This window comes from Gopherus flavomarginatus, chromosome 22, assembly GCF_025201925.1.
Source record: "Gopherus flavomarginatus isolate rGopFla2 chromosome 22, rGopFla2.mat.asm, whole genome shotgun sequence".
NCBI lineage: Eukaryota > Metazoa > Chordata > Testudines > Testudinidae > Gopherus > Gopherus flavomarginatus.
Window position 1 is genome coordinate 8,062,482 of NC_066638.1, and position 21,464 is coordinate 8,083,945.

A 21,464-nucleotide genomic window follows, 5' to 3' on the forward strand; every position below is an offset into this window, starting at 1 on the left:
CACACTGCAACAGACACTAGCCCAGGCAGACTTGTAGACTGACAAATAACAGAGGCCACTTAACGTCTGTCGCCCACTGCACCTTACAACCTTTGGGCCCCATCCTGATCCCACCAGAGTCAATGGCTCAGGATCGGCCCCTCCATACAGACAGTGCTGCTGAGATGCAGCCAGTGGGCCCAGCATGGCTCTGCAGGGTTATCTACCTACTCAGCAGGATGAAGGGCGGAGATCCAGAGACTCCTCCAGCTTCTCCCGCTCAGCATCCGGTCCCTCACAGGGGCCTCTGAGAGCCTCACTCTCCCCTGTTGCTTCAGCCCAGCTGAGATTTAGCTCCACCAATTCGCCAGCCCCCTTTGCTGTTGCTTCTGCAGCTGTTTCTCCGGCGGCTCGGGTCTGGATTCCAGCCTTCCTGCCGGCAGCTGCCGGGGCAGCTGTGCGCACAGCTGTGCAGGGGTGAGCAGCAAGTCAAACGGCTTCTTTATCCGGGAGGGGGAAAAAAAATCAATAGTGACCCAGAGGCATCTCAAGCAGCGGGAGGCAGACGGCGCTGGGCTCTGGGGCTGGGCAGAGCGTGTAGAATAGAGCTTAGAGGTGCTTGTTCTAGGAGGTATCAGGCTGTTCCCGGCCATACTGGAGCAGAATAGGTTGTGTGTCAGTGAGGCCTACCAGGCTGAGTGAGCCCTTCCAGCCCAGCCTGGTAATGGACAGGGAATCAGGAGACCTGGATTCAGTTCTCAGCTCTGCCACTGCTTTGCTGGGTGACCTCAGTCAAGTTGCACCCCCGCCCGTGCCTCAGTTTTCCCCTCTGTGGAATGGGGATGATGAGGGGAGGGATAGCTCAGTGGTTTGAGCATTGGCCTCCTAAACCCAGGGTTGTGAGTTCAATCCTTGAGGGGGCCATTTAGGGATCTGGGGCAAAAATCTGCCTGGGGATGGATCCTGCTTTGAGCAGGGGGTTGGACTAGATACCTCCTGAGGTCCCTTCCAACCCTGATATTCTATGACACTGACCTCAGTTGTGAAGCAGGCTGCCTTGCAGATGAACAGTAGGAGCTAGAGGCACAGGGCAGGTGAGAGCAGAAGGCTTCAGGCTCACACAGGCCCCCAGACAACCCAGGCCACTGGTGTCAACTGTTGCCCAGTTCACCAGAACTGGCAGACTTGTGAGGGAGACTCACCACTGGCTGGTACCCTGTGGAATGAGCAGACGTTACAACAAGAAGCAGACAGGTAGCAGCAACAGCCTAGAATAGCCACCTCAAACACACCTGCATCAAACTCTTATCGGTGGAGAACATGAGGAGTGACAGTACAGGCTGGGATCTGGTAGCCTGCCTGATGGCTAGGCAGTATTATATTATCCCATGCCTTGCTGGAGGATCTAAAGCACTTTGCAATCTCAGCCCTTCCAGCATCCCTGCAAGAGCATGAGTATGACCCACCTTATCGATGGAGAAACTGAGGCACAGAGTTCAGTGACTTGCCCGGATTCACAGAATAAATTACCCCAGGGGCTGGAAATAGAACCCAGGAGTCCTGGCTCCCAGGCGCCTCAGCTCCACTGGACAGAGCCTGTGCATCTAAAGATACAGACCGTCTACAAAAAGAGTGGATCCTGTTCATTTTATTTAAAAAAACCCAACAACATGCAAAATGCATTTGATTTCTTTTGTATTGCAATGTGACATAACGCTTCGGAAGGTCTCATGGCCGCTTTGTACAGACAATCTGGCCTGCGGTATTTCAGCTCACCACACCTGTCTGGTTCCCCATGCTGCAGTCAGAAGGAGGAACTCTCTCTATAGATAGCAAGCGTCCTAGGAGCAGAGAGGAGAGCCATGCCTCTTGGCGGTGGGGCGGGGCGGCTCTGTTCTTGGTATTATCATCGCTGGCTCTCTCTATGACTCCGGCCAAGTGTCTGCTCTGTGCCCTGCTTTACCCAGCTCCATTTTACCTTCCTCAGAAGCAAGGCTGAGGCTGAATTCAGCAGAAACCAGGTAGCTCAGTAGATACGGGACTGGAATTCAAGAGATGTGGGCTCTATTCCCACCTCTGTCTTTAGCCTGCTCAGTGACCACGGTCAAGTCACTTCACCTCAATTTCCCCAGCTGTAAAATGGGGCTAATGCTACTTGCCATTCAGATCTCTGGCTGGAGAGTGTTACATGGGACAGATATTCTGGGTGAGGATTTTGTAGCACTTTTTAGCCAAGGATAAGACCTATTATATCCAGAGAACAGAATTCCTATGAACACTCTTATTGTTCTGTTAAACATCATCATTATTTAAATGATGCAAAGGCTTGGGAACTAAGGGTGTGGAGGGTGCTGTAGCATTCCCAGGTTTTACACGGGGCCCTGGCCACAAGCCCCACTCCCCAGCCACTGGCCCTGTGCCTGGGACTCCGCACCCAGCACCCCACTCCTGGCTCCACGCCTGGGGCTCTGCTCCCGTGCCCCCGGCCCTGCGGCCCACTCCCGAGGTTCCGCTTCCTGGGCCCTGGGCCCAGCCCCCCACTCCCAGGGCTCCACTCTCAGCCCCACGGCTGGGACTCCACTCCCAGGATCCAAGTCACCAGCTCTCCAGTCCTGGCCTTGTGCCGGCCCCCAGCCTCAGCCCCCTTACCAGGCCCCCCCCCAAGACACAACCCTGCTCCCAGCCCCAGCTCTGGGGGATGGGGGGGCCTCAGACGGGGTAAGGGGGGACATGAGGCAAAAAGTTAAAACTGTTTTCAGCACCTCAACCATTAAAAGTGTCCCGGTACCACTGAAATGATGTGAACTCTAATTGTATCTGTCTCTTCTGGACTGCCAGGCCTCCTCCCTCAGCACTCATCCTCTCTTTGGCCTTTTATTCCACGTTCTAAATCAAAATGCGGCTCTGCGCCTCCAAGTGACTCCGCAGAAACGCCTCTGGAGGGACCTGGGCTGCGTGTCTCTCGGGGACTCCCAATCACACCCGCTCTGCTTGCAAACAACACAATTCCTCCTCCACCCTGGAGAATCAAGCTGGATTCTGCTCCCCAAACCCTGGCTTGTTTACAGCTGATTGCCCCCCTTCACGGACTGGGCAGGTGGAGCAGGTTTGCCCTGTGACGGGAACTTTGTCAGCAATTTGCTTGATGCTGCACAAAAAGAAATAGGCTCCTCCGAGGCCCGGATACTTAGAACCCAAACTCCCACTGATTTCAATGAGAGTGAGGCACCTAAATATTTTTGAGGATCTGGCTCCAGTTCACTCTCATCTCCCTTGTTGGCTCGAAGGATCAAAGAGCAAGAAACACTCACCATAGTCACTGCAAGCAGGGGATGTGGCTCTGGATCCCGCCAGGTTGCGGGTTTGTTGGGAGGAAGGGATCACATTTGCTTACAACCCCACGTCCAGAGGTGAGCACTGATTCTAGGATGCCCCATTTCAGACACGGGGCCAGATTTTCAAAGAAGCTGAGTGTAGCGGAGCTGGTGGGGGAGGAACATCAATTACAGGTGAGGGAACTTGACAATCTGGCCCCTTGCACCTGACTGGCTGCGGACGGGGAGCCACAGGTCTTGGACTGTGCCAAATGTCAGGCACTAAGGGTCCAGATCCACCAAGATGGGAGTCAAGCACCTAAATATCTTCGCGGCTCAGGGCCTGTGCCTCAGGTTGGCCTCCCCAAAGCAGAGGCCCATGCAAGCAGAGAGCGCACCTGCAAAGTTTAGCCCGGTTCACCTTGCATAGTAGGAAGTGGTTGCAGTTAATTCGTGTGCCTGGCCACTAGGGGGAGATGCAGGGTAAGAAGCTGCTCACTTCTGGTGCACACGGAGTTCACCAGGAGGTGCTTTTATTTGAAGCTTTCCAGGGTTAATGACATGATGAGCCCCTCCCCGCCCCCAACAGCTGCTGAGCCATCCTATCTCCTGCCAGGCATGCTGCTTGTCAAGCGCTTTTGTGCCAAGGCTAAGCCCTGGCACCTCTAGGCTTGGCAGCCCGTAGCCCCGGCACTTGCTGCATCAGTCAGGAGTGTAAACGAATTGCTTGAGCCCTGGCGCCTCTTTCGTTGCAAATTAAGCACCGGGCAGAGTGCTCATGATGACTATTACCAGGCGCTCCCCTGTGCAGGCACAAGGCAGGAAGTTGCTACCCTGCAGCCAGAGATGAGATGATTTATGGTGTGCATTATTGTCGCGCCCAGGACCCTGGCCAAGGACCAGGACCCCATGGTGCTAGGAGCTGGACAAACATTGATCTAAAAGATGGTCTCTGCCCCAGAGAGTTTACAGTCAAAGCCCGCCTGGAGGTGTGGGAGCTCCCAGGGGAGCTCTTAACTACAGCATTAGTGTGAAATGTGAGGTGCCCCTGGGGCAGGGAGGCAGGATTTTGTTTACAAACAGAGGCAGCATGATTAAAATAAGGATCTGGAAGTCCAGCCTGTAAAACAGGAATCCCTGGGGGGAGGGAGGTTGTTTTAGAGAGAACGCAGGGGACTCAGGAATTATACAGCCAAGCCCTCTGAGCCAAGGTTGCATTCAGAAAAGGAGGAGATTTGGGGGTGTAGGTGAAAAGAAGGGTCCCAAACCAAGGGCAGGGCTAGAAGTGGGATAGAGATGTTCCCACCTACTTGTGGTACTTACGTGGTCCCATCACCCCGTCAAGCTGAGCACCTCATAAGGTCTAACCTATTTCTCCCCACAGCCCCTCGCTAAGGTAAACCAAGAGTATTACCCCCATTGTCCTGGTGGGGCACTGAGGCCTACATAGCCAAGAGGGCCAGATTTTCAATGGTATTTAGGCACCTAGTGGGATTTTCAAAAATGCTTAGAAGGTTCAGTGCTTTGTGAACCCCACTAGATGCCCGCCTGCATCTTTGGGCGCCTAACAGGCTTTGAAATGCCATCCTTAAGGCACTGGCCTGAGGTCCGACAGAAAGTCTCTGGGGGGAGTAGAACCCAAGTCTCTCAGGGCTAGTTATCTAGAAAAAAAAATCCCTAGTGTTTTCAGGTGCCTAAGTAGCCCCTGGAATCATGGTTAAAGTTGCCCCCCTCCCAAAATCTGAAATAACGTCGCTGATTGAAGTGCTCTCTCTCCTGTTATGGTCAGGGCTATATTTCAAATCGCCTGGGTTTGAATACACCCCTCTTGGTGCTTTCTCCACCTCAGTTTAGCTGTGTACAATGAAAGCCCCTGGCTGTGGTTAAGAGTAGCCTAATGGGCTGACCATACACTGGGGAGCCAGGAGATCCTTAATTCTAATCCTGGCTCCAACTCTTCTGGCGCCTCTAAGAAGTTATTTGGGCCTAGACTCTCAAAGATATTTAGGTGCCTAACTCCCTTTGAAATCAATTTGAGTTAGGCGCCAAAACACCTTTGAGGATCTGGGCCGTAGGCTACAATTATCAAGTTTCTACCACCATTGGGTGCCTCAGGTCAGGACTACACAGCAAACCTCTGCTGGCATAGCTGCGTTGGTTGGGGTATGAAGAGGTGGGGTCCCTGACTGACACAGCTGGGCCAGTAGAAATCCCTAGTGTAGACACAGTTAGACCACCAAAACTACAATTTTGCCAGTATATCTTATTCCACTTGGAGGGGCTGGAATACTGGCAAATAGTGGAAGCAGCCCAGTTTGGCTGGTATAAACTGCGTCCACACTGGAGTACTTGGCAAGTATAGTACACCAGGGTAGCTCTGCTGGCAAAACCTTCTAAGTGTAGAACTGGCCTCAGATTTTGGGGGCTCGGCTTGTGACACCTTAGAGAGGCCTGATTTGCAGAAGTGCTTTGAACACCCACAACTCCAGCTGGCGTCAATGGGAGCGGTCGGTGCTCCGTGCCTCTGAGAACTAGGTCCCTTGAGGGGGTCTCAAAAAGGGAGACACTAACGAGCAGCGGCCACTCTTGAAAATCTTGGCCCAAACCTCCTTGCTAGATTCATGCAGGTAAAAGACTCCGTATCACTCCCCCTACCTCCGACACACACACGTAACGAATACTAGCTTTTCCAAATGCAGAAACGATCATTTTAAGTGGCAACAGCAGCTATCCGGGGCTAGTTTTGAGTTGCTCGAGCTTATCTTTTCTGCATTTTTAAGAGCGGGCGCTGTATTCTTTACTAGAAGCAATGGCTCGTGTGTGCTGTCAGTAAACAAGGGGGATGTTTTAATGCTTTTAATGCCCCTGTGTGCACTAGTTGTTCCGTTAATACAGAGAGCCCGATAATGGAAGGCCGGATAAACAGGGTTCTACTGTATTTAACTCAAATGCCTAACAAATACTTGGCAGGTAAGCTCTTTGGTAAAGATTCAAAGTCCTGCTCATCGTTTAAGGCCTGTGAAATCTCACGACCCACTTCTCTAGGTCCTCCGAGAACTTCACTTTCCTTCCCAGGTCCCCTTTAAATGAACCTTGTGGCCAGCGCCAGTAGCCGAGAGACTCTGGCTGAAAGCGAACCCAACGAGTGGCCATGCTGCTTTCCGCAGCCCTGTTTGACCTGCTCCCTGAGCAGCCTTGAAAGGACATGACACTGAGCAGGAGCGTGACGCTGTGTGTGCATTCCCTGGGTCAGGCTTTGTGCTGCATGCTTCCCTTGCTGGGACAGGGGCCCGGGGTAAACAAACTCTCCAGGCTCATCCCAGGAATCCCGTCACCCGGCTTTGAAAAGGAAAACAGGTTGGTGGGCAGGGAGCAGCATAACCTTTGGAAAGTTGCATGATGATGTGTCTGAAGAGATAAGGGACAATGACACAACAACGCACCACAAGGCCATGTGATCAGAGAAACACAGAAGGAGCCTGCTTAGGGCGCCGCTGACTGAAGGGAATGAGCTGCTCATTGTCGACCAGCTGCTATTTTAGGGATCTGCCCAGCAGAATTATTCCAGGCCTAAACTGTACCGGGCACTGGTTACATACAGTTCTGTGAGCTACCTAACCTGTAGCTGTTTCTGCTGGGGAGCCAGATTAGAGATGGGCTCAAATAACATCAAAAGAAAACCTCACCCCTGAACCTTTCCCTGACACTCCAGCCGACCTCAGGCCCAGGTTTAGTGTCCACCCTGCCAGGGCAATGAGGTAACCAGCCCCCGACAGCTAAAAGACTTTGCTTAGGTACTAAACACTGGCTCAGAGGGACTGACAGCCCCACATAGCCAGAGAATGGGATTGATTTTAGAGTCTTCGTTACTTGCATTGCCCTGGACTCAGAGCGTGACCCAATTGTGCTAGGAAGTGGTGCACAGATCCATCATAAATCATCAGAAGAGACGGGCCCTGCTCTGAAAAGCGGACAGCCTAACTAGCCCGAGAGTGGGAGAAGTGAAGGAACATCCCTATTTGGCCGATGAGGAATAGAAGCCCAGAGAGATTAAGGGATTTGCCCAAGGTCACAGAGTGGCAGAGGCAGGAACTGAATGCAGCTTCCTGACGCCCAGGCCTGGCCTGCACCATACAACCACCCTCTCTCTCAGCAACGTGCACCCCAGAACCTTTCCCTTGCAGGTGGTTCTAATCCAGCCCAAATCAGCACTAGCAGTGAATGAAAACCATCCCCCCAAGCAGCCATGAGATGGTATCAGCCCAGGTGTGGTGTCCATTGGCAGGTGTGCTCATCTCCCCAGCGCCCCCAGGGCAGGGGAGTCAAGGAGCAGATGGGCGACAGAGACAGAAATATTCCCTCTCCTACTCCCCAGAGGAGGCTGCTGCCTCTCAGTGCTGTGATTCTGCCAGCATTGCAAGCACTGCACCCGGACAGGAGTCTGCAGCGCATGCTATTTACTTACTCCGGGGTTTGTCTTGTCCAGCACCCCACAGGCTCTGGGCAGAGGCTTTAGAAGTGCAGTTAATTATTAGCGCTATTGATGCTATCAGTTCTGCTTCCTTCACCCCCAGCACATCAAACACCTTGGGGACTGTGTGGAATCGTCCTCTGGGACTCCTTCCTCGGGGCGTGTCCCGCAGCCCAGAGCTGGGCAGGAGGAGCAGGCAGCTCTCCGAACACTTGTGCCAGGCAGTGGAATGCTTTGAAGGTGCTGAAGTATCCGCCGGGGACGACAGCTTATGGATCAAGCAGCCACTTCAAAGGAACCCGCCCTGGCCCCTCTTGCCCCAGCCTCTCAGAGCTCTTCCAAACCCCAGCCCAGAGAGCCTCCCACCCAGGGCAGTGAGGACCCCTTGCCTGTTTGCAGAGCACTCAGCAGCAGGCTTTGCAAACATTGGCTAATTGATCCTCCAGGTGTGATTCGCCCCAGGCCACACAGCAAGACTGGGGCTGAGCCGGGCATGGAACCCAGAAGTCTTCACTCCCGGGGTGCCCGTCTAGGGTTGGCGGCTGTCCGGCAGGACACCGGCCTAGATACAATTGGCGTGGAGATTCCTAGGGTCCTCAATGCCCGGCTTCTGCCTCTGCTGATTGATGGTCCAGGCAGGATTTGGGAGCAGCTCGCACAGCACTTCCTCTCCAGCTCACAGGCTGGGGTAGCGCAGGGCCAATTCTTGGGACAGGTCTCTCCCCCTTCAATAGCACTGGCATCTCTAAAGAGCGCAGCTAACCCGAGGGGGAGGTCGAGCCGTGTGACCAAGGTCAGCCAGGGGAAAGAGCCCCAGTACAGGCAACAAGGACAGAGCATGGAGAAGTGCTGGGAGGAGGAAGGAAGGGTCCGTCGCACCGGCCTCCAGGAGGCTCAGCACAAGCCCCCTCAACGCAGCTCAGTCCTGACTTGTCGCGTCCCTGGCTGCTCCCACTGGGCCTTCCCTCTGCACCTGAGCCCTGCCCTGCAACCCTGCTTGTCAGGACAGTCTGAGCCCCATGTGCAGCTCTGCTAGGGCCCCCGGAGCTGCAGCCCATCTGCTCTTCCAGGCCAGGGTGCACCCCACCAACTCTGCAGGCACTCCTGGGCTGGGGAAGGGCAGGGAGGCTGGAGGGCGTTAGTCTTGAGGATGCTAGGCTAGGATGAGCCCATTAAATCCATTTCATTCTGAGCTTTTTATGCCAGGGTTTGCACAGGAAGCGAGAGGTGGTTTCGTTAGCCCAGTGCCCAGCCAGGCCCCCGAGAGCGTGAACTACCATACGTCTTCGCTGAGCTCTGAACATTTCCCGGTGCCCTTTGGAAGGCAGCTGAGAGCCTGGAGCGACTTTGGAGCTCCTACTTGGTACTGTACAATTCTCCTACTGCTGCCTCCATCACTTCCCTGACGTGCTGCTTCTCCCTGTGCCGCTCACTCATCCCCTGTGCCAGGCCCTGTTTCCTCCCTGTGTCTCATTCATCTGCCCTGCCTGCAGAGGGACTCTTTGGCCACTGTCCTTTTCGGGTCCTGTCCCACATCACAGCCTCACGCCCTGGGATGGGAGTAGGGCCAGCTCCGGGTCCATGCATTCTTCTTCCCACCCTGATCGCAAGACCAGCTCTGGGGTCTCACCACTCTGTTAATGACGGTGACAGATGAAGCCAATTTCACAGGCTATGGAACACTTTCTTTTAGCTCCTGCCTGTCAGATCCGCCCCACAAAGCAGCACAAGCTCGGGCCATAAACCAGTTTCATGGCTACATCACAGGCCCCAGCCCTGGTGTGCTTAAAGATAGGCTCAAAGCAGGACTCCAGAACTGACCCTTCAAACTCTGGGAAGTTTCAGTTCCTGATCCAGCTTTATTGAGGGGGCACAAATCCCAGCACCCCAAAATATGGGCAAAGCTGGAATCTGTATTGGACCATGGCAGCCAAGGGCTGTTTTTAGGTAGATCGGGTAAAATACATGGGGCTGGAGTTGGGGGCAGCTGCCTCTAGCCCTGGTGCTGATTTAAAGCCAGCCCAGCTAGGTGGTGACTGTGGCAGGTATTTGGAGGACAGTGTGGAATCTATTTACATTGCTCGTAGGGGGCCCCCATTGCCACAGGGCCTGAGTGACTCGCTAACTCTGATAAATCTGTCACACGGCCCCTGCGAGGTGAGGAACTGTCTGGATCCCCATTCTACAGTGAGGAAACCCAGGTCCAGAGAAGTTTCACTGACATGCCCAAGGTCACACAGGGAGTCAGTGGCAGAGCCACGAACTGTGCTCAGATCTCCTGATCCCCAGTCTTGTGCCCTAGCCAACCGCCCGGACAGGTAGGCCATTCCAGGTCTATTAAAGAGAGTGGGAGAGGGTGGCCTGCATTCCTTACATACAGCCTCCTCTGCCGGGGACACAGCTCCCCAGGCACAATGACCCAGGCAGCATGTTCCGGGAAGACCCCTGGGACTGCCGGGAAATAGCAGGTCCAACAAGCCAGGAGGAGAGAAAACTCTCTCCATTGCTATTGGATGTTAGTGGGGAGGGAGAAGGGGTCCATGACCAACGTGCCCAGGCCCTGGCTGGCACAGGAGATGATGCTTTGCCAGAAATAATTGCACCACAGGCTGAATTATTTACTCCGTCTCTAACTGCCCCTTCTGATATGATGTCCCAGAAAGGGGTCCTTAGCCACCAAAACAAACACTGCCCAGGACAAGTGCCGGGAACTCCAGAGGCAGCCGGACTTTAGCCCTTGGGTTAGGATGACCAAACGTCCCGTTGTTATCTCACCACCACCTCCACCTCCCCAGGTCTAATTTTTCACACTTGCTCTTTGCTCACTCTACTTCGGGTAGACACGGTGGAACCTCTGTGCAGCCCACCCAGTGCCATTCTGCTGGCTACTCCCAGCCTTACCTGGGAGGGGCTGGGACAGCAATCAGCATCAGCACGGCTTCCCCCTGACGTGCTTTCTACTTCCGCACGTTGAATCTCATCCTCCTGCCTCTTTCGGACAGTTTGAGGTCTGTTTAGACTGGAAGGGACCTGTGTTTGCAGCACCGAGCACCCTGCCAAGGTGCCATAAACGTAACACTGAGAATCAACGTTATTCCGTTACCGAGAGCCCCAAGGCACTTCTTTAACTTCTGCTTTCAAGTATCAGAGTCAGACTCTGCTGCCCAACCAGTTGAGCAGCCAGGATGCAGGCGTATCAGCTGGATCACACCATCAATTGCTAGGGAGCAGCCAGCAGTGCTGCTTTCCCAAGCCAATCCGCCGCCTGGCCTAGCTGCGCCTCTTTTATTTTGTCCCAGAACCCTTTGCTCATTAAAGGGGCTGTCTGGGAATTTTCCGATGAAAGGTTTTTTTTCAATCAGAAAACGCCGATTCGTCGACACCAGAATTGTTTGCAGGAAAGGGTCAGGTCTGACGAATCCCCTGATTCCAAAAAAAAAAAAAAAAAAAAAAAAAAGTTTCAAAATTGGCATTTTCTAAGTGAAATGTTTCTTTTTTTTTCAGTTCAAAACAACTTTGTTTTTAAATTTTAGTTAATTTATACTAAAAAAAAAAAGGATTTTTTTAAAAAAAAGGTTGAAATTGAAACAAAAAAGTTTTGCTCAGTCAGATGCAATTTTTCATCAGTTTGTGAAAATGTCGAGTTTTTTGACTTTCCATCCCTATCAGGGACAGGAAAATGTTTCAAAATCTTGCTTGTTCTCACAGGACAGAAAAACCATTTCCTGCCCAGCTCCACTCATTATTCACTTCCCTTGGCCTGGGCACCACCCAGCCCTCCAGGGCTGCCAACAGATCTGTCTGGTTTCACGTACCGTGAAACAGTTGCCTCACCTCTGCTTGTGCGCTGGACTGAGACTTCCTGAAACCAGCCTCCTTGACATAATCTGGAAGCAGAGGAAAGGCACCAGGGGCAAGGGGATGAATGAAATAGACACAAATACACATGGGAGGCGCAGGGTCTTCAGACAGCAAATACTGCATAGACCCTCCACTCTGCAATTCCAGATGTACCCAAATGGGGTCTGGCCACTACCAGAGCCCCTAAGTGCTAGCACTCTCATCTGTCTCAGCCTACCAGCAGGCTAAACACTAATCACAGATGCTGTTTGGTCTGGTGGTTCGTGCATAGGGCAGTGATCCAGCAAACCTGGGTTCTACACCCCGCTCTGCTATGACGTGATGTTGGGCAAGCTGCTTTGCCTCTATGCAGCAGCTTCCTGGGCAGCACGGCTCAGTGGTCATGTCGCACTCCCTGCCAGTACCTGAGTGGGGGAAGCTAATGATCCAATCAGTGGATCAAATTGGGTGATGAATCCTGGTCACGGGCCACCTGAGGCATGTTGCACATAGGCAAAGCAGCAGCAGGTTCCCTATTTGTGAGCTGGAGTTAATAACCGTAGGGGTCTGAGCTTCTCGGGGGAAAGCTGCCCTGATTCAGGACAGCGCTTAGAGTTCAGCCTGTGCGTAAGTGCTTTCCCCGATCTAAGCTACAGCGCTAGTCATTCATCGTGCCTGAAGCGTGACAAGACTTTCCGTGCCAAAGACTTAGGAGAACAGGCTGTGCCTAACCCTAGGTGATGTGAGAAAGATGCCTCAGAGGGTCTCACATGACACCTGACGCTGGATCAGACTTGGACACAGTGTGTTAACAAATGGAGATCGGGGCACATACCGCATCTGCCTTTGACAGGTAACTGCGGTTCCTGCCTGATCCATGCTTGGCAAGCCAATAACGTACTCTCTAACCGAGCTGTGTGCTATGGCAGCTCGGCCTTGGGACATGGCGGTGGGCAGGGAAGGGTGACCAGACAACAACTGTGAAAAAACGGGACAGGGGTGGGGGGTAATAGGCGCCTATATAAGCAAAAGTCCCAAAAAACAGGACCGTCCCTTTAAAAATGGGACATCTGGTAATCCTAGGGCAGGGGAGCGACTGGCTGTGCACCGTTTTCACAGGGCTCTGTGGGCTGGTCCATTAGGGTTGCTTTGCACTGTACTGATGGTGCAAAACACCTTAGAAGGCCGGGGGAGGATTCTCCCACCATACAGAAACCTTCCAGGGGTGTAGGGCCTGCGGCTGGAGGAAAGACGGGTGTCCCTGCCTCTGTTGATCCTCAGTTCCTAGAAGGGTCCCTTGCAGGCAAAGGCAGCTGAGCGTTGAACAGAGAAGTCCTGAGGCAGCTCTGCTTTGTGCCAGGGAGCAGCCTGGCACCCCAAGGTGCTAGGACTGGCCTAGAGGAGCAATCTTTACACCCTCCCTGCTCCCTGCATCAAGTGCAGCCTGCCCCTGGGCTCAGCTCTGCTGTGGATAATGGGGCCCACCAAGAAACAGGCCCCCAAGGCCAGTAAACAGGCCCCCACTTCCGATGCAGAAAGCAGAATAAATGTCCACAGTGTGCAGAGCAGGGGAGGAGGGAGCCACCACTCAGTGGAATTGCATTTGTCATTTCCCCATCACCCCTGGCAAAGAGCCACAGCCCAAACTCATCCTGGCAGCACTTTCTCTGGCCTCTGAGCCCCTGCCCTGTCTGTGTTTGGTATGGAGCCAATCCCCTCAGGGGAGCCAATCCCAGTCTGCCCCGTCTCCCTGGGTGGAGTCAGGAGGGTGGGGAAGCATCTAACTACAGGGCTGTAGAAAGACTAGTAGTGATCTTAACCCTTCCACAGCCACACTGTGCTGTGAACAAGCCTCATGCACCAAACCAACTCTTTCTCTTTCTTCAAATCCTCCCTTGCAGCACTGCGGCTTCCTTCTCTGTGAGTTCCTTCACTACCTCCAGCTCATGTCCTGGCTGCCTTGGGCCTGAGCCGAAAGAGCACCCTCCCCCAGTGTTGCCGACTCTCACGGTATTTGGGGTTTGTTTTCAAGCCCCAGCTCCTGGATGCATGTGATCGGATGGGACTCTCAGCCTTCAGTTCAAACCAAAAAGTTTCTAGGCTTCATAGTTGCAAAGAAAAGCTTGAGAATGGGACCCAAGTGTGACCCTAATTGTTCAGAAAGGAAAAGGAACCCACCATACCTTATTTGTGAGTCATGATTTTTGTCTCATGATTTTTTATTTCTTGGGATCGGCAAAACTGAGCCTTTGACTTATGGTGATAATCAGATCAGGGTCTGAATCCAAACTAAGTGACTGTCACCTGGCTTCATAATGGCTCAGGACCCCCAGCTCCTCTGAACTACAGGGGAAATTTTGGCTCCAGATCTGAACATGGGCCTACCGTTAGGTCTATTCCTATGTTCCCAGGAGAACAAACAGAGCAGGAAGGACCAGACCAGGGAACCATCAAGTTCAGTCTCCGAAGAAGCATCAGCACCAGCTGCTTCAGATTCAGGTCTGAAACCCCTTCAATAGGCATTTATGCAATTGCAGACCTAAGAGAGAATTATTTTCTAATCCCAGGCATTTAGAGGTTGTTTTATTTCCTGAAGCAGGGACGTTTCTATCCCTTTGTACATTAGATCTGATGCAGTTGCAAATACATTAACCTGAGGGGCTGCTTCTTTGCACGGTTGGTGCTCAGTATTAATAAATGAAGCTAAGAGCACTATCATGAGCTGACGAATCTATGTGACGCGGGACTCGCAGGAGTAACAATGAGTGCAAATAATATGAGTACCCTAACACAAGGGACATTTGGTCTTCCTGCAGCACCTTCCATCCAGCGCTCAAGAAGTGCTGTGCAAACACTAACCGGTTAGTCCCTCACTGCTCTCCAGTCTCATTATCACTGCTTTATAGATGGGGAAGCTGAGGCACAAATCAGTTATGGGACTTGTCCAAGGACACAAACCAAGATCTGTGCCAGAGCAGGATTGGAACTAAGGAGAGAAAGAGATGAGCCGCGGAGGCTAAGTGATTTGACTAAGGTCAGTACCAGAGCCAGGAAAAGAACCCAAGAGTCCTGTCCCCCACTCACTAGTTCTAACCACACACCTTTTCAGTCATATTTCCCATATTTATACAGTGCCAACAATGCCCTAGGCACTTAATAGAGAGGAATGAAGACCAGGTCCCTTCCCTGAAGACCTTGCAGTCTAAACACATCCCTTACAAAAACAGATTTTTACTTATGTGGAAAATTAAACGAGCTTTAAGCAAAGGTTGCTGATTGAAGTCTGTTCAGCAGTAACAGATCATGTCAATATATTCAGTAATGTGATTTGGGGTAACACAGGACCGTGGGTACGTACAGGAGTGCAGACATATAGGTGCTTGTACAGCAGGTGTATCGTTCCGATCATGTGTACGTCTGTGGGTGCATAGACTCAAGGTGCAGCAATTGCACCTTTGACTGTGATCCTTTGAGATCCCACTCCCTAAGCAGGGTTGGGCAGGCTCATGACCTCTTTGGGAGCCCTCCAAGGAACACTCAGATGTGGCCAAGAGGGATGCTCATGGTTCGGAAGCTGGGGCTTTTCCCCTAGACTATACTCAAGGGGTATTTGTTGGTGATCTGCTTGGTGTTGTTCTGAGTCAATTTCAAACCCACCATGACACTAGAGTGCGCTGCGTGAACAGAGACATGATGATCTTTTGGATCAGATGAAAAGCCAAGGTTCTGAACACATGGTCATCAAAGAACATGTGGCACTAAAAGGGGGGTGTGAGAGATCAGGTGCGCTGACCAAATGCTGCTGCACATACCCTACATGCTTGAGCTGATGAATGAAAGGCCTTTCATTGGAAACGTTCTGATTTGCCACAACTGAAACTTGGGGGGAAAGGGTCAGTTCTGACAAATTTTTTCACTCAATTTTTGGGGAATTTTTGGATTTGTCAAAATGGCACATTTTGACAATGAAAAGTCCCAGTTTTCTGGTTCAAGATGACCTTTTGCTTCAAAGTATAAACTAATTATAGTCAAAACAAACAAACAGTGGCTGAAATCAAAATGAAATGCTTCAAAATGATTGAAGCAAAACTTTTTGCTTGACCCAAACCATTTTTTTTTCTGATCACCAGTTCATGACAATTTTTGAGATTTCAACTTTTCATCCCAAATCGGGCTTGGAAAATATTTTGATATCTCAACAAATATTGTGGAACAGGAAAACCATTTCCCACCCAGCTCTATTACATACTTTAAATTCACTCTTTTGTTTCAGTTGGATAAGAGATCTCTCTCCACTTGCTGTTCTAAACAGCTGCTGAGTGTGCTGTTAGACAACTGCTTTGCTTTACCCAGGAAGCAGCGAGTGAAGAATTAACGGGACACTGCCAGTATCAACTCCAGCACACAAAGGCAGGACTAAAACTCCTTATTAACCCTCTCCCCTCACCAGACACAACATCATCATATTAAAACAAGATAACAACTTAGTACTGAGAGATAGGTACAACACTTCCTATTGGTGGAGGTGCTGTCTACACTGATCATTAAAGACCTTAGTGCTTTGGGATCCGTTGGGATGAAAGTGACAGAACTGGGAGCAGCTGCTGCTGTTTACATGTTTAAGTTTGTAGATGCAGAGATCTGGGGTTTTGTGGTTGCTGTCAAATGTTCCAGCTGCTTGGGTGTCACTAACGAATGGTGCAATCCAAGCCCAGTGAAGGTCGCAAAAGGCAGTTCAACTTCTTACACTTGTTTATAGTCTAGGGGAAGGGATAGCTCAGTGGTTTGAGCATTGGCCTGCTAAACCCAGGGTTGTGAGCTCAATCCTTGAGGGGGCCACTTAGGGATCTGGGACAAAAACCCAGGGTTGTGAGCTCAATCCTTGAGGGGGCCACTTAGGGATCTGGGACAAAAATCAGCACTTGGTCCTGCTAGTGAAGGCAGGGGGCTGGACTCAATGACTCTTCACGGTCCAATCTAGGAGATAGGTATATCTCCTATTATTATTTATATATGATTATAATTATTAAAACATACAAAATGAGGTTTCCAACTGGGTGTTAATTTAATCTATTGTGAGGCCTGGGCCTCTCTAGTCATTCAGCCAGCTCCTCAAAGGTGCTTTCCCTATTCAAGCACTGGGAGCTAGGAGGCCATGAGCCAAGTCTGCTTCCCAGGCAATGAGAGGGCTGCAGAATTCTAACCTTGACCTCTTGCAGGAACGGTATAACCTCGTCGATACTGCTCCGGCCTATTGCACCATCCATCAGCAGAGCCCAGAGCAACGTTGATGAGTTAAGTTTCATAACCCATGGGTTTTGGATCATCCTCTTTTCGCAGCCAGTGCCACTGAAGTACTGAGCTGATAAACTGCTTGCCCAAGGTCACACAGGAAATCTGTAGCTGGGCCAAGACTGGAGTTAAAGTACAAGTCAGCAGCTTTCAACAGCTAACGCATGCTTCCTCTATCAACACAGCGCATGGAACTACAAGAGCGGAGGAGGTGGCGTCAGCAGAGGGAAAAGAAAGTTCAGAAGAATAAAGTAATTTACTTTTAACAGCACATTCTAGTCCCTGGACATTAGAATCGGACCCTAGAATGTCTGACTTCTCGTCCTGATTTCTTTTGCATGCCGTGCCTCGGTTTCCCCATCTGTAAAGTAGGGATGCTATCTACCTAACCATGCAGGACAGTGCGGCGAGGGTTAATTGCTCGGTGTTTGTAAAGTGCTCTGTACCAAAGCTTGGTCTAGTGCTCCTGACTCCGGAGCCAAGACTGGATGCTCTTTGGGGCAGCGACTGTCTCTGGGTGTCTCGATAGCACCCAGCACAACAGGGCCCTGCTCTTGGCTGGAGCTTGGAAATGCTACTGCAGTACAAAGCGCCTGGAGTTGGGCACACAAAATCAGTGGCTGCTTCTGCAAAGGTTGGCCGTGGTGTATGAAGCCCCCTGGGCATCCACCCGTGGGGAGGAGCAAGATTTAGTCTCGCTTGGCATACTCTTGAGTTAGGGCAAGGGAGAGATGTTGCCTATGCCCATGGCTAATGCCAGGGAGAGCTCTTGGCCTATGCCCATGGTTAAGGGTGAGGAGGAGCACACAAGGCATACACCTACAGCATGGCCGTAGTTTGGGGGGTATGCGGTGGGGTGTTGCTCCCCCCAAAGTGCAAGCCTTGGGCAGGTGCAGAATTTGCCTCACACACACACAACCCCATTGGCCTGGTTGGAGCTGCCCCCCACCCCCAGTCCAGAAGTCAAACTACACCTATGACCTCCGGTTTTAGGCCACAGGGAATCCCAGCCTCGCCCACCCATCCTACTGCTAGAGGGAGAGTCTTCATAGCACACTGCAAGCTGGCCAGATCTCAGCACACTTCCATTCCTACTCATCACCCAGCCAGCCCCAGAGTGTTGCCTTCTCCTCCACTCGACCCTTGGACTCTTTGGGGCTCCAGCACATTACTAGAGGGTATTTTAGATCCCACAGGGAGGTCCTGAGGTCCCTCCCAACCCTGATATTCTATGATCTGAGCCTTCAGGAGCTTGGCTGTGACCTACTGTGCATCTCTGACACACAAAGCCCAGGCTGGTCTTTGTCCCCACGCCCCCTCCAGCGCTACACTAACAAATCTTCAGCAAATCAGACGCTGGGATCTTTGGACTCCGGTGGCCTGAGCTGAGCAGAGTTTGATTATCATGGTTCAGCGTGGCAATGCTTTTACCTCCTGACACAGGGTTAGGATGCAGCAGGAGCGGCCACACAAATACCTGGCTGGTTGATAAACAAACCGCAGCCCAATCTCACCAGAGATAAACCACGCGGTTCACTGCACACATGGGCATCTGGGACAGGTGGAAGGACAAAGGGCAGCGTCCCCAAGCAGGGGAGGTCAGTGTGATAAGGTGAGCTCTGCAGTGGGTTCCCAGCAACTCTCTGCTGTCCCTCCCCAGCCCCTTTTGTCCGAACCATAAGCCATTCAGCACCAGCTAAACCTAAGCAAATTTTCTAGTGACAGGTGTCAGCATTGCATCTTCTCGCTCCCAGAGCCAGCACCAATCGGAACGGCTCAGGGGGTGGAAGGAGCTTTATGCCTCTGAACATCAGACCAAGGGGCTTCCAGCTGCAGCCCAGGTACCACAGGAAGGGGGCACTAGAAATGCTTCCTGAGGGCTTGTCTACATCACAAAGTTGCAGCGCTGGTGAGGGGGTTACAGCGCTGCAACTTAGGAGGTGTACACATCTGCAGGGCATCACCAGCGCTGCAACTCCCTGTTTGCAGCACTGGCCGTACTCCCGTTTTGTCTCGGGTGTAGAGGATCCAGCACTGGTGATCCAGCACTGGTAATCAAGTGTAGACACTTACCAGCACTTTTCTTGACCTCCGTGGAATAAGCAGGTGTCCCAGCATACCTGAGGATACCTCTCTGGTAATCAAGCAGGTCTCCTTCCCCGCGGTTTGCTCTCGCGTTCCCCGAACCCCCGTGCAAGCAGATCTCCTTCCCCGCGGTGTGCTCTCGCGTTCCCCGAACCCCTGTGCAAGCAGGTCTCCTTCCCCGCGGTTTGCAGGGGGGTTCGGGGAACGCGAGAGCAAACCGCGGGGAAGGAGACCTGCTTGCACGGGGGTTCGGGGAACGCGAGAGCAAACCGCGGGGAAGGAGACCTGCTTGCGGGGAGGGGGTTCGGGGAACGCAAGAGCAAACCGCGGGGAAGGAGACCTGCTTGCACGGGGGTTCGGGGAACGCGAGAGCAAACCGCGGGGAAGGAGATCTGCTTGCAGGGAGGTTTGGGGAACACTGGAGCAAACCGGGGAAGGAGACCTGCTTCCCCGCGGTTTGCTCTCGCGTTCCCCGAACCCCCCTTGAAGCCGCCCAACAGCGCTGCAGTGTGGCCACATCTAACACCACTTGCAGCGCTGGTTGCTGTAAGTGTGGCCACTCTGCAGCGCTGGCCCTATACAGCTGTACTAATACAGCTGTAACAACCAGCGCTGCAAAATTGTAGATGTAGACATACCCTAAGAATGGGGCCCAATCTCAGACCAGTCCTGCAAATGCTACTGCATACGAATGACAACCATGCTTGGATAGTCCTGCAACAAGCAACCCAGCCCCTTCAGCCTAGGCAAGAGATCCTGACAGTGGGACAGGTTCTGGAACGAGGGTTTCCATGCTCCGAGCCTGCAGGCTGGGGGATCCTATCAGGAGGAGAAAGGAGCACATGGCCAGGTGGAGAGACAACATTCTCAGGTACAAAATGCAGCAGTGGAAAGGAAGGCGCTTGGAATCCTGTCCCAGCTATAGGGTGACCAGACAGCAAGTGTGAAAAATCAGGACACTTTTTTCGGGGTGTGGGATATGGTTGCGTATAGAACACAAAGCCCCTAATATTGGTACATCTGGTCACCCCAGATGGCAACTGCAATGGCCGGCCCCAGCTCATCCCAACCTGTGCCCCACACCACCCCAGTCTATCTTAGGGTCCTTTTTCTACATTCAGATGGTCCATACACCCAAACACACAGGCTCCAGACCCACACGTGCACCCACCCGTTCACACGTATTTGCACACACACAGCTGACCCTTCCAGACAGAAGACTCCGAAGAGTCTTTTTACCTCAAGCCCTTACCCTCTGATGGCAGCGGGGGCCTGGGAGACATGAGTTTGGTGGGTCTTAGCCCGGTTCTGAGAGGTCAAGCCCAGATTGCACCATCCCAGTTAGCACGCATGGCTCCCCTTGTTACATAACTCAGCAGAGAGACTCAACGTGCCATGAAGACAGAACTCCCCTCTCAGTCCTAGAGGGGTCTCTGCACATCAGGGATGACGCACAGGATGGGCTGTGTGAAGGAGTCTGCAATGCCCTGCCTGTGCCATCCCCGCTCCAGAGATGAAATGGAGACGTCAACCAGTCTGGCACAGTCAGTATTAATATTGTGTCATTTCTATCTCAGTAGTGCCTAGACCATTATACTAGACTGTACACGCACAAGAGATGCAGCCCTTGCCCTGCTGAGATTACAGTCTAAGGCCCTGATCCTGCAATGTAATGGGCCCACTTTGATCCGTCATGGACCAGGGTCTGCTGGCAGCCATCACAGTGCAGATTCTAAGGCAGGACTGCCACTGGTGCCTTTCACAAGCACAGGAATTCTACCATCACCTTCCTGTAACATCCAACAAGCTGGGGGTCTTCCCCTGGCCTACTTCAGAGGCGCCCCTGGACACACGTGCACCCTCGCTGGTCAGTCAGTCCATCCGCCTCTAGGAAATGAGAACAGCCTGGAAACTGAGCCAAGCTGGGTTTAAACCCTGGGAAATCACCAGGATAAGAGAGGGGACGTAATCCTCAATTGACTTGAAAAATAAATCCTTGACCCTCATTGAAACAAAAGCATATGTGTCCGGGGAGGGGGGAGTTTTCTTCCCAGCTGCATGCTTTCTATCAGCTGAGTTCTCACAACTCAGAAACTGTATCCGCGCTGGAATGCCGGGGGAGAGCTACGGCCGCTATGCTAAGAAAGGCCATACAACAGCCGAGTTGTTTCCCAGCAGGGCCGCAACAATACGTGACGACAGTGCAGAGAGCAGCAAGTTGTTAGGACCCCAGGCAGATTCTGGAAAGGAGCAGGGTGTGTGTGTCAAAACTCCTCCCCCCCACCCTTACATTTTGCTGAAAGGAAGTTTGATCCTGGTGCAGCACTGGCTGGGTGGGCAGGTGTTCCCATCAGGTGTGCTGAGGAGTCTCTTCGACCCATAGGGACAGGGGATGCAAGTCTAGAGGAAGGGTGCTGAGAAGGAGGAAGGACTGGAAGCTAGAGGGAGCACAGACCGCACGATGAGTGTCACTATCTTCTTCT

General features: G+C 52.3%; 1 long non-coding RNA gene across 4 annotated transcripts in view; it reads right to left on the minus strand.

Annotated features, from left to right (window-relative positions):
* The window catches only part of LOC127039072 (uncharacterized), a 26,924-nt gene continuing 5,460 nt past the window's right edge, over positions 1–21,464 (minus strand). For 2 of the 4 annotated variants that reach the window (XR_007770868.1, XR_007770869.1), the window contains 3 exons: positions 3,291–3,461; positions 1,015–1,195; positions 1–633 (listed from right to left, as the gene is read on the minus strand). This is a non-coding gene — a long non-coding RNA (uncharacterized LOC127039072). Of the gene's footprint in view, positions 634–1,014; positions 1,196–3,290; positions 3,462–16,467; positions 17,019–21,464 lie in introns of those variants that run through there. The other 2 variants (XR_007770871.1, XR_007770870.1) reach the window with 2 other exon arrangements.